Here is a 13,856-nt window from a genome sequence, read left to right on the forward strand (position 1 = left end):
GCTCAGCCCAGTAATACGCTCAGACACACAAATCTTTGTAAAGAACAGGGTGATCTTTATGCCATCGTTGTCGATCATCAATCCTGTGAAAACTGCAGATAAAAATATTACTGCTTGCAGAAACTTCATTGGATTAGCACTAGCTACTGTCTTAACACAGCAAGCAATCCGGGTAAGATAGCTAAAACAGGCAACATATCACATACCTCGTTGGCAACAATTACTAAAATGAGCTAAAAAACGGATCTTGTTTCTTCAACAAACATGTTTCTTAAAGCTTCAATAGGACATTAGTTTAACAGCTGCTATACACATTTTGCTATGTTATGCGCTTATAGCACTGCATAGCAGATCCCTTTGTCTCAGTGTGAGTCCCACACAAAGGTCCCACAGGTAACGTACGCAAATTAGTTCCGCCCCAAGCTATTTAACATCATGCAGGTATATAACACCATGCAGGAGACGTAACATCCATACACATACAACTGTATAATAACCAACTACGTAAATGAAACCCAATGAAAGACGAACATGTTCATGAACTTAGGGCAGTTACACTCTCACCAAAATCCTTTCGAGATTTTTTCTATTATTATTATTATTTATTTTTTATGCAAATGTGTGAACTGTAGCCTAGACACTGGAGGTGAAGTTTGAAAAAGGCTGGCTTCTTGGACCATCTTTATAATGCCCAAGTCTGCTTCTCTCCTTTTATGCAGAGTAGAGGAATCACTTTAATGTTGCTGAAGGCCTTTGACTTGCCTTGCCTTGCTCTGAGCTTGAGCCGAGCTATGGCTCTTGGTAGTCTTAACAAATCTGAAAACGTATGCAGGTGATCCAAGTGCGACATCTTCTCCTTGGCCTTGGTGTCATGCACAAAAGCTTGTTTGAGCTCTAGATCAGCACTTAGGACTTCTCCCACCATGACGTCCTTGCGTGGAATCTCTTCCTGCCATAAGACAGCTGGTCCTGCAAACCAGTGGGACGCCTTTACCTGCAGTGCTGCCAGACCTCTGGATGCGTGGTGTGCGGGATTGTCTTCCGAAGTTACGTACCGCCTCTCAGCCGATGCTGTGCTTTGCTTGATTTGCTGCTGGTTTCTCTTCAACTTCCTTTCAAGGCACTGAAGATGATGCACAGCACACAGCTTGTTGTGCGGTAAGTTGGGTCTTTCTTGCTTGAATGGTAGTGGCATTTCATAGTGACCATTCCTCTTGAGCCTAATGTCATTCTTCATCAGGGTCGGACTGGCCCTCGGGAGACTCGGGAGATTTCCCGAACGGCCGGTCAAACAAACAGCCGCTACGGCCACGGCACTATTCAAGAAAAAAATCCTAATAGTTTACGCTCACTTGAGGACGGCCTTAAAACCAAACAACTGTTTAAGTGGAGCAAGCCAAAATCCAAAGGGTCGGGGTGGGCATTTCCCCCGTGTAAACTTGAATGGTGCACTTGTCCGTCCATTTTACAGATCACAATTGGTCAAAAATCAATCGTTTTGCGGGTACAGCCAATTCGTTGAAGCTAATTTAGCTTACATTGTTGGTTCTTTAGCAAAAAAATTGAAAATAAAATAAAAAGAGAAAAAGGTGGCGCTGAAAATGCTAGAGATAAAAAACACAACGGGCACTGCAAGCAAATGCTGCACAATGTAGAGGTATAGAATAAATGTTTAGGCCGTCAAAGGACGGAGGAGGAGAGTTTGCAGCCCGTCGATGAGGCTGTACAAGAGGCGCCAGGTGCAAGCAGCTGTAAGGAGATGTATGTTCGACATTAAGAAAATTCAAATATCAATCCAAACCATATTGTTTTAATTTTTCTAAAAACATTATACATTTGGTAGTACTGTTAGCCAATATATAGGCTATACATTTTAAATTAAGTAAAATAAATGGCCAAGAGAAAGGCACTCATCTATATATTCACAACATGTTTTTTTACTTTAAATAATAAATGTGCAATGTGGCTCAAATGCAATTGTCCTGATTTTCTGTTCTGTGTAATAAAGCAGCCACAGGTGACACAGGGCAAGAGATGGAGGCTGCTGTGGTGACAGGGTCCAGTGGAGAGACTATGTCAGGTGCAGCACTGCAACTGTACGCAATAGAGTTAGTCTGTTAACAGGGTTATTATATGAAAATGTGTTTGTTGAATTGATTGTCATTATTGAATATAGTTAACTGATTATTGTTCTTTTGCAACATCAAATAGCAGATGCAGAAACAGAGACAATAATGGAAAGAGAAAGTGAGGGAGAATCTGCGATCTGTGTTCCAAAGTCCCGGGCTGTTATTCGATCCCAGTCCGACCCTGTTCTTCATCTTAAACAGAAATCCATGATCCTGTTGGAATATTTGACCATCTTCCATTGTCTTTTCACTGTAGTCAGATTTAAGAGCATTCATTATTTCCGAAGGTGAGACTGTTTCCTTAATCTGTGTTCTATGAACATAGTGCACTTCGCATGTAAGATCAGACCAGGGCTGCAAACTTGGAATCACCTGCTTCACAAGTACATGATGACTCAAGTTCAAGTCTTTTATTTGTCAGGTACACAGAACAACACAAGGTCAAACTGGGCACTGAAATTCTTAAGACAAGACAACGCAAGCACCTGGCATAACATAACATATAAGTACACAGAACATAATTTACATCTATGCTGAGCTTAAATAAGTGAAACTTCCTAAATTACAGATAACAATAAATAATACACTATACTAACCCTAAATGCACATAAAACCTATTTCAACCCTATAACCTATACTAACCTAAGTGGAGTACAGTACAATAGTGCAAAATTGCAGATCAGTGACTATGTCAATGACCATACAGGAGCCTGGTGGCGAGGTACAGTAGTGCAATGTTACTGATAGTGCCATCAGTAGCTGAAAGTGACAGTGTACAAGTGACTAGTGTGCAGTAAATCAATGTCCATATCAGTGTCCGTTCAGAAACCTGATGGCCCTTGGGTAGAAACTGTTGTCCAGTCTGCGTGTGCCTGACCGGATGCTGCGGTAACGCCTGCCAGAAGGCAACGGGGTAAAGAGACTGAAGGATGGATGGGAACAGTCTCTTAGAATCCTGACGGCTTTCCTTAGGCAATGTGTGTGGTAGGTGTCCTGTAGGGCTGGGAGCTTCCTGCCGATGATGAGCTCAGCAGAACGGACCACACTTCGTAGGGCCTTGCGGTCCCTGTCTTTGCGGCTCCCATACCACACTGTAATACAACCAGTCAGAATGCTCTCTATAGTGCATCTGTAAAAGTTAGTGAGGACGACTGAGCCCATACCAAAGTTCTTTAGTCTCCTCAGGAAGAAGAGGCGCTTATGGGCCGATTTGACCACCTTGTCCGTGTGAACAGACCAGGTTAGGTCGTTGCTGATGTTCACACCGAGGAACTTGAAACAGCTGACCTTCTCCACTTCAGATCCATTGATGAGTAGGGGTGCATGCTCCTCCTCCTGCCGCCTCCTATAGTCCACAATCATCTCCTTGGTCTTGCTGATGTTGAGAGAGAGATTATTGACCTGACACCATGATGTCAGGGTGTCAACCTCCTCTCTGTAGGCTGACTCGTCACTATCAGAGATGAGGCCCACGATGGTTGTGTCGTCAGAAAACTTAACAAGGAGGTTGGAGCTGTGCGTTGTCGCACAGTCGTGAGTGAACAAGGAGAACAGGAGAGGGCTGAGCACACAGCCCTGGGGGGTACCTGTGTTGGTGATCAGTATAGATGAGGTGCGGTCACGATTCTCACCACGTGTGGCCTCCCCGTCAGGAAGTGGAAGATCCACTTGCAGAGGGAGGTGCTTAGTCCCAGGTCCACAAGCTTGGAGACCAGTCTGGAGGGGATGATGGTGTTGAATGCTGAGCTGTAGTCAATGAACAGCATCCTCACATACGTATTCCCCTTGTCCAGGTGGGAGAGAGCGGTGTGCATAGTCAGAGCGATGGCATCGTCTGTAGACCTGTTGGACCGGTATGCAAACTGCATAGGGTCCAGGGTGGGGGGCAGCGAGGAGCAGATTAATGTTTTGACTAGCCGTTCAAAGCACTTCATGATGACAGAGGTCAGTGCTATCGGGCTATAATCATTCAGGCATGTGACCTTGGTGTTCTTGGGCACAGGGATAATGGTGGTCCTCTTGAAGCAGGTGGGGAGTACAGACAGGTTAAGGGAGAGGTTGAAGATGTCACTGAAGACCCCTGCCAGCTGGTAAGCACAGCCCCTGAGGGCTCTACGTGAAATGCCATCTGGGCCAGGTGCCTTGTGAGGGTTGATCTTCTTGAAGCACAGCCTCACCTCAGCTACAGTTAGTGTAGGCACACCACTGGCTTGGCCTTCAGGTAGCTCCACTGCAGGGGGGTAACTGTCCTTCTCAAAGCGAGCGTTGAAGGAATTCAGCTCATCTGGCAGTAGGACAGAGGACTGTGTCTCATTGTAGCCTCTCCCTTTGTAGCCAGTAATGGCTTTAAGTCCACTCCACATGCGCCTGGGGTCAGAGCCATGGTAGCTGGACTCCACCGTGGTCCTGTAAGCCCTTTTCGCTGCTTTGATGGCCTTCAGAAGGTCGTATCTGGCCTTCCTGTACTCATCAGGGTCCCCAGAGTTAAAGGCGACAGTGCGGGCTCTGAGCTTGGCCCGGACCGCGGCATCAACCCAGGGCTTCTGATTTGGGAAAGACCGGACAACCTTCTTGGGGACAACGTCATCAATGCAGTGTTGGATGTAGCTGGAAACAGTGTCTGTGTATTCGTTAATGTCCCCATCTGCTGCCTCCTTAAACATCAGCCAGTCAGTGGTGTCAAAGCAGTCCTGTAGGGTCGCCTCGTCACTCCATAGGTGAACTGACCTCTCAACCGGTCTGACATGTTTAAGCTTTGTTCATATGCAGGGAGGAGAAGAATGTAGGTGTGATCAGCCTTCCCAAAAGCAGGGCGGGGGAGGGGTTTGTAACTGCCCTTGAATGCTGTATAACAATGGTCAAGGATCTGGTCTCCTCGTGTGAAGAAGTCAATGTGCTGATAGTACTTGGGCAGGACTTTCTTCATGTTGGCTCTGTTGAAATCACCAACAACAATGAAGGCTGCCTCTGGGTGCACATTTTCCAGTCCATTGATAATCCCATACAGTTCATCCAAAGCAGCGGCCTTGTCTGCCTGGGGGGGGATGTAGACTGCACTCATGACGACCGCAGTGAATTCCCGAGGCAGATAGAAGGGTCTGATTTTTACAGTAAGCAGCTCAAGGACCGGAGAGCAGTAAGATGCTAGTACCGCTACATCCGTAGCCCAGAGAAAGTTAACCATAACACAGACACCTCCGCCCCTGCACTTCCCTGAATCAGCTGTTCTGTCCTGGTGGTATATTGTGAATCCCAACGGTGTAACCGCTGTGTCGGACATCTCCAGAGACAGCCAGGTCTCGACGAATGCCAGTACACAGCAGTTCCTGATGCCCCGTTGGAATTTGACATGAGCGTTAAGTTCCATTTTGTTGTCAATGGACTGAACGTTAGCAAGTAAGACGGTTGGAAAAGCAGGTTTGAAGCACGGTTTCAGAGTTTGAACAAGAACTCCAGCACGCCGGCCTCGTTTCTTCTTCCTCCGTCTCGCAGGTAAACAGAGCGGCGGAACAACAAAGGGCCAGCTGCAGTCCGAGCTCGCACTCCGAAAAGTGGAATTAAAGTTTGTAAAGTAGTCCTTGCCAAGTGACAACTTAATGTCTGTCGGTCGTACTGAATAAACGACAATATAACATTGACAAAACAAGTAACGAACACTAAAATGACAAACAAAAAGCTAGGTTTTTGCAGAGCTCTCGTCGGCGCAGCCATCTCTAGGCGCACCGGATGTTGTAGCTCACTCTGATCAAATCTCCATAGTCCATATGTGAGGGTTGCTGCAGCCAATCACAGTCCAGCCTAAGTCTGTTTTTAGTGCGAAAGGTTGACGTTCTTTGCTGGAAACCACTTGTCTTGGAACAAGAGCCTGAGGGCAATTATAACCGATAAGCAACCCAACATCACAACTTTGCACAGGGGCCATCTCATTTGAGATGTGCTCCAGGTCATGCCTGGCCATGCTTTTGCAGTGTTCGAAGTGGGGATATGACCTATATTCGCAGGAATAAATTCTCTTGAGTAAGTACGGATACTTACTCAAGAGAATTTATTCCTGCGAATATAGGCCGGCAGGGGTATTGCTTTGTTGGAGTAGAACCTTCTTACTTGCAGGCCTGTCAGTTTCTGACAGGACACTTTGGCATCCCTTGAAGACATTGTTGACAACTTTAGTTGAACTGGCACGCTCTTGGTGTTAAGAGCATCAGCTGTTTCTTTCAAGACAAATGTTGTATCGCTTTGTGTGTCAAGAAGTGCATATACAAGTACTTCGTGCTCTGGTTCACTGGTGGTTGACACCCACACCGGTATGATCGTTGAAGTGTGCGTGCCCTTAAAATCTTGCATAACCCTGTTGGATGTTACCCCACTAGACACATTGAGTACTTGAACCTGAGCGTTCTCCATCCTCTCTTCTATGGAGTTGTCGCTGTCAACAGATCTGTAGAGGCTTGTGGATGTCCGTGCATCTTTAGTGCGATTTTCATGAAGGGATGTTGGATGGTGTTTTCTACACGTCACAGATCTTTCGTTGTTCACATTCCCTTGAGCGGTGTCCAAGCTTCAGGCATCCAAAGCATAACTTGCTGTCTTGTATAAACTTGTGTCACTCAGATACTGCTTTCTCCATAAACTTGTGACAAGTATCCAAACTGTGATAGACACTTTGACAGAAAATGCAGCTTGGTGGCACATCTTTCATCTGAACTTGTCGCTAACACCTTTCTGCTGGGACTTCTGGTCCTTTGGGCATTGATCTTGTCATTATCATTTGGTTTTAGGGCATGCAAAGATGTAATTGGATTTCATACGATTCTGGCTTCGCATGTGAGGAATGTCACAAACTGACTAAAACTTGGAAATGTTAGGCTTTGCTCTTCAACTTTCATAACCTTCCTATTCCACCTTGATGTCAACCAATCTGGAAGTTTGGTGAGTAATTTTTTATTTTCATTGCAGTCGTTCAGCATGGCAAGCCCTTTGATCTTAGACATCACAGCCTCGCAGCTGCGAAGGAAGTCAACAAGTTCCTGTAATTCCAGACTGCTTTTGGGATCGATCTTGAGCCACGCCTGGAGTCGGTCTCTTAAGGCCTTGGCAATAAGGAATGGATTTCCATATCTTTCTTCTAAGATTGTCCATGCAGAGATGTATGCTTTCTCAGTGCCCAGCAGAAAGTAGCTTTCAATTGCCTTCCGGGCAGGTCCACCAACATACCTTCGTAGGTAATAGATCTTCTCTTCTGCCGGTATATTCTTCCTGTCGATGAGAGTTTGGAAGGACAACTTCCATTCACTATACCGGAGCGGGTCACCATTGAATATTGATGGCTCAGGCACAGGGCGACGATTGGCTGTGATTGATTCTGCAAGGGCTTTAATTAGAGCTGTGGTGCTGTCTTCACACCTTACACACCTTCACACCCTGCATACCCTTTGGGGTGAGCAGGGCTTAATTGGGTTGATTTTATACTTGACATCTTTCTTTATTCTCAGAGAACCACAGTTATGGAGCAATCCGTCTATATCTTCATCTGAGCATTCACTTTGTGCATATACTTGTTCTCGTGCCTTCGCAGCATTTAGTTCCTTGAGCACCTCTAGTCGATCTATCTCTCTGCGCTTGGCCTCTAGACTTTGTCTTCTCTCTGTATTTTCAGCTTCCTGCCTGGCACGCAACTGTGCAGTGGCAGCCTCTTGCTCAGCAAGCTGCTTCCTTTCTTCAGCTTCGAGTCTTTGAAGTTCTCTGAGCTGCTGCTCTTATTCTACTAGGATCTCTAGAGTAGCTTCAATAGCAGCTACCTCAGCGGCTGCATCTTGTCTCCTAACTAAAGACAGGCTTGAGTGTCTTGAGCTGGATACTGAGCTGCTTTGCACCTTTGAGCGGCTAGACCTTACACTCTGTGTGCCATGCCCTAACAATTCAAACTCTTCATTATCTTCTTCTTCATTATTTCCCATGGTCTCCACAATTCCCTTTGACCTTGCTTCACAGAAGTCTACCCTGCGACGAATGTCTGGATGCGGCGTGTAGACACACTGCATGTCTTCATAAATGAGATGCAGCTCCATGGAGGCTTTCCTCATTTTGGCGGAGGGTGCCTGGAGCAGGTCATTTGAACAACATGTATCAAAGGCTAATGTGGCATCTCTTGCAATGATCTCCCATTTTTCATAGATTAAATTAAAGAGGTGCTCAAGTGTTTTGATTCGTTCATCCTGTAATTCTTGACCTTTTTTCATTAATTTACAGACTCTCTGGCCTTGCAGCGTCTCTTGGAGGAGTTGGGTATCATAAGCCTCATATTCCGTTGCATGTGGCATTGCCTTTTCATCCAGCACAGGACTGTGTGGTTCATCAGGAGGGTTCTCTTTGCAGGACTGCTGCACATTGTGTATTGCAACCTCTCTGGCATCCTCAAAAGGAAAGTCTGCTTCTGACATTTTAGTTTGTTTTTCTTTACTTGGATATGGGTTTAAATCTATCCTTATTCAAAAGGTATAACTATGTAGTTCCCTTTATTTTGTTGTCATTAGTCTTAGTCTATTTTCAAGTTTAAGTTGCTGATTCCTTTCGGTAATTAATAGTAGCTTAATAACAGTTGTTACGCTCTAGAAATATCTCTGAATATCTGAGTATCTTACCTACAAACAAGCTACATCAACCATATCACAATATGCAAACTGAAAATAACATTGCAAACGTTGGGGATACAGAAAGGCAACCGTTTTAAATTGTCTCTTAACTGTAGCCTAATGCTTCTTAAATGAGTTTCTTGAGCTCTTCAATTAACAAGTACTTTGCATTAGCATGTGTTTTCAACTATAGCCAGTCAATCTAATAGCACCTGAACCTTCATGCAGACCGCGATGAAACGTCTCATCGACTCGCTTTGTCCTCGACTAACACTGGAACGAAGTGCACTACGATGACGTGAGCTTGATTCTTCCCGCTTGCTTCTCCATTAGTGATGGGAAGTTTGGATCATTTTTCTGATTCGGTTCTTTGAATCTCGTTCAGTAAAATGAACAAATCTTTTTTCGAGTCATTCGTTCATTTCAACGGGGGGGGGGGGGGGGGGGGGGGAGGCTATACGTCCACTGCAAACACGTATCATATTCTCATGTAGGTTAGTGCATGACATGTGCACCAGTAGATACTATTTCAATAGAAATTCCTGCATTAAAATAATGTATCATGACAATTTGTATGATTTGGTCATTTATTATCACACTAGCATTTCATTATCACGGCAAACAATTACACTGCACTATACTGTAAGTATACGTGTCACGTGAAAAAAGGATCCAAAGACTCGTAGAATGACCGAGTCGGGAAATTAACGAATCGTTCGTTTCCTCTTGCTACAGAGCCTATGCAGGTCACGTTAAAAATGACCCAAAGATTCGTAGAAAGACCGAGTTGGGAAATCAACGAATCGTTCATTTCCTCTAGCTACCCGTACAGCAGTATTAATTTTGTTGACGAAAACTATGACGAAAAATGCTAGTTAACAACCTTTTTCTCATGACTAAAACGAGACTAAGACGTAACGAAAACGGATCTTTGAAAATAAAAACTATGACTAAATATATTATAACTTTCATTACGGAGACGAGACTAAAATTTGGTTGTCGATAAAGTCACAATACTTATCTCCTTTCCCCCCCTAAATTTGCATGCACCTAACATCATTGGTTGAATGTTGTCGGGTCCTGTACAGTATCCATAGGCCTATTCTGTGGACTGGTTCAATGACTGGTTCAACATTGTATGATGATGGCTCACCAACAGAGTAGGCTATGGCAAATTTTGTAGTTCGGCAGACAATTGTGCTCGTGCCGCGTGCAAAAAACACAGATTAACGAAAGGGAAAACAATAACACCTTTTCTGTTCAATGTATTTTTTTTTGTTTCTTTATTTGTCTTAAATAATAAAATATACAATTTCTGTAGAACATTTCTTTAATTCAGCAAAGGTGACACAAGCGGGAATCAGATCTCACACTGCAATACAGCAGCTCGACTAAAAAATGTGTAGTCAACCAAGAGCAAATCGACCAGAAAATCGACTAGTCGACTGAGTGGGGACAGCCCTACAGTATACCTCTCTGACATCGGGTAGTTGCGCCCCTGCGGGATATGAAAGGATCTATATCAGGATATAAGATTTTGGTCATATCGCATTGTGAACTACAATAAAACTGCAAATTATCAGTACCATATTTTTTGGACTATAAGTCGCTCCGGAGTATAAATCCTATCAGTCAAAAAATGCGTTGCACTGGATTATAAGCTTTTATTTAGAAATTGATTTTATAAAATCCAAGACCAAGTATAGACATTTAGGGACCTATCTTGCACCCAGACTTAGTCAACAACGTAGTCTAAAGTCAATGGCGCGTTATTCAGATGCTCTTTTAAGGGTGCAAGCTTGGTCCGTGTGGACCGCTGGCGAGGTCAGGGACTTTTTTTTTCATAGCTACGTTACATTGTTTTGATTTATGGCGTGTTACATTTCTTCAATGATTATAAAAAGATTTTCATGAGAAATCTCTATGTATGTGAACTTGATTTGTAACAATTGTGGCAATTTCCTCCCACGCCTGTTTAACCGAAGCTAATTTGGGTGGGTTTCTTCTCCCATCTCCATCAGGATCAGAATTTGGTTTATTCGCCATGTAGCCTATGTTACACAAACACTGAATTTACTGTGGCAGGAAGGTGCAAACAATAAACATATACGGGTCTTAAATTGAGTAAAAAAGTACAATAGTTCAACTAATTCTAAGAAATTCTCTCCCTAAGAATAAGAATTTGAATGAGCAGGCAATTTTGTGCAACGACAACAATTCTTGGCGTGCGCCTGGCAAATCCGCCTTTATTATTGCAATCCGCCATGGAACAAGCGCTGCTCTTAAAGGAAATGTGAGATGACGCTCTGCTTGGTTTATTGAACGTTACGCCCAAACCACACCCATTAGTAATGTAGCTACTTCGGACCAACTCATTTTAGATTTGCGCCAGGCACAAAGTCATTTATCCCGCCGGCAAAATAGCAAACGCGCCGGAGTCCCGCCCACAAAGTTACTTGCGCTTTGCGTTTTGATACTTGCTTTTAAGATCGTTAAAATAGGGCCGTTAATCTGCAAAGGCAACTTATTTGACTACACAATAGCACACAGAACAACAGGCTGAATTGGAGTCCGGTATGTTAACGTAACACATGAACACATATTCAGCTACACAATAGCATAAAGAACATACCAGGGAGGCTGAATAGGCTAAATTAACATAACAAGCAAGCTACCAGTAAATTAGTTCACCAAGCTTCCGATCTAATTCCACATCACTGAATTTGTTGGTTCATGTCAGTATGAATTAACATTTAAAATAGTCTTGTCAAACGATTCAAATATTTAATCGTGATTAATCGCATTAATGTCATAGTTAACTCGCGATTAATCACAATTAATCGCACATTTTGATCTATTCTAAATGTCCCTTGATTTATTTTTGTCCCATAATATTTTCTAATTTTAATGCTCTTGTCAATATGGAAAAGTGGATTGGATTGCTTGGTGCAAATTGAAAAAAATGTAAAACAACTTTGCAATCGCCTGGCTTTGACGAGGGGGCGGAGAATTTGCATCAGCTGTGTGCATGGCCATCAAGTGGTATTTCAGACTGGACGTGCTGCGATGATAGCTCAGTTCACAGCGACAAAACACACAGATCCCTTTGGTCTTGTCAATGGAACCATTTGGCAACTTTTTTAAAGTACACTTTCCATTGAGAATCTTATTGGCATCCATTTCAGCGTCTCGTGCTTGACATCCACCCAAAACTTAACGTTACCCTACTACTCCTTAGCCGGCTCGCAAGCCCAAACAGCGTGCAGCGTGCCTGTTGTTATGTTTCCGGTCTAGCTAGATCCGGTGTGGTGTTGTAGTTTTTATAACGTAAGTAGTTGTTGCAACATCATGTGAAAAAAACGACAAAGTTTGCTAGGCCAAAAAGAATGTTAATCTTGCGATTAAAAAATTGACACAGTTGAAATGGCTTTGCGTTAACGCAGTTACACACGTTTAAATGACAGCACTAATTGAAAAACATGTTAAATTATATATATTTTGATATATAACTCGCACCTGACTATAAGTCGCAAGACCAGTCCAACTATGAAAAATGTGTGACTTATAGTCCGGAAAATACGGTAATACATTTAAAATGGGGACAATTGGAAAAATTGCATTGCAGGTTGATTTAAGGTGTGTGCCAAAAAAAGTTAGTCTGGAGCAGCGGAAACAGCAGAAACATTTTCCCTCAAGACATCCATCTTCTCTTTGAGAGCTCTTTTCCCCAATTGGGGATACAAATCCAATGTGTGTCCACCCCACAGCAAAGATATGTTTTCCTTACTGTTTGAATATGTTGCTTCACTTTGGTTCCAGGCTGTTTTGTTTTCCACAAAGGCTACAGTTCAACATTAAAAAAAATTGCGACTGGCCCCAAGGCCATTTTTACTGGCCCCCCCTCCAAAAGTTGTAATTTATCATTTTTACAACAAAACCAAAGACTTATAAGTTATGTTATTCTGTTAACATGTTTAACCATTTATTAAACACATCCTGGATATAAAAAGAACAAAAATGAAATCACATTTCTAGTGATAAAAAATTATAAGGTAATAGTCAGCAAAACAATTGACTTATAACTTCAAAAATGACGTGCTCTTTTCCCTGCTGACAGCCCTCTCTGCACGACTGTCTGGCTGAAACTGAAACCTCAATGGTCCCTCAATGCTAATTTATAAAAGCTTCCATTGCATTTCATCAGTATGATACTAAGTACCCAAGTCGACACCATTCTTCTGCTGCAGTTCAATAGCCCGGGGGAACAAAGCGAACGTCTGTCCGTCTTAATTACGTGATATGCCGTTGTTATAAATCGTGCAATAACATGATGGGCATCTGCATTTAAATTCCTAACCAGCATGGTCAACGGCCTAGAAGATGGATTGTCAACCATCCGCTTAACTGTCACGCAAACCAGGTGCTGCCTGCTAGCATGGCTGGTCAGGGATTGTTTTCGAAAATTGTCGGTGCCTGTGTAAAAAATATCCACTTTTGTCTGCTTTATGCGGGAACATACGACAGACGACACAGTCCATAATTTTTTTTGCTTCCGTTTGAACTCATAGCTCTACTTTGCTTTCATCTTCACTTTTGTCTCGCGCCAGTTCTTAAATGTATAGAGATTAGAGAATTACAATTTGACAACCACTCGTCACTCACTCAACTCTTGATTTGCCAAATGTGCCCCCCACGAGCTGCTAAGTTATTTATGCATTTAGCAGATAGCAAAACATATGAAGGATGTTAACTTTTACGATGCAATTTATTTTTTATTTTCTTCAATTTGCAGTGGCCCAATCGGGCCAGTGAGTTGCTATTTAACTGTCCCAATGTTACTTTTTACTGGCCCCAGGCCATCGCTTATGTTGAACCCTGGTGGTGGCAAAGCTAGTTCCTTTAATTCCAGCTAACAACAAAGTTGTTGCTTGTGTTTGCTTACACCTGTCAGCAATGTTTACATTTACATTTCGTCATTTAGCAGACGCTCTTATCCAAAGCGACTTAGAGTAAGTACAGGGACATTCTCCCCGAGGCAAGTAGGGTGAAATGCCTTGCCCAAGGACACAACATCACGGGCCGGGAATCTAACTGG

At 43.3% G+C, this 13,856-nt stretch overlaps 1 protein-coding gene across 1 annotated transcript in view; it reads right to left on the reverse strand.

The window, feature by feature from the left end:
• LOC146275287 (sodium channel protein type 5 subunit alpha-like) overlaps positions 1–13,856 on the reverse strand; it is a 231,935-nt gene that overhangs the window by 63,872 nt on the left and 154,207 nt on the right. The gene's annotated exons all lie outside the window — the stretch shown is intronic.

The sequence above is a fragment of the Hypomesus nipponensis genome, chromosome 8, assembly GCF_054491055.1.
Source record: "Hypomesus nipponensis isolate SF chromosome 8, ASM5449105v1, whole genome shotgun sequence".
Classification (NCBI taxonomy): domain Eukaryota; kingdom Metazoa; phylum Chordata; class Actinopteri; order Osmeriformes; family Osmeridae; genus Hypomesus; species Hypomesus nipponensis.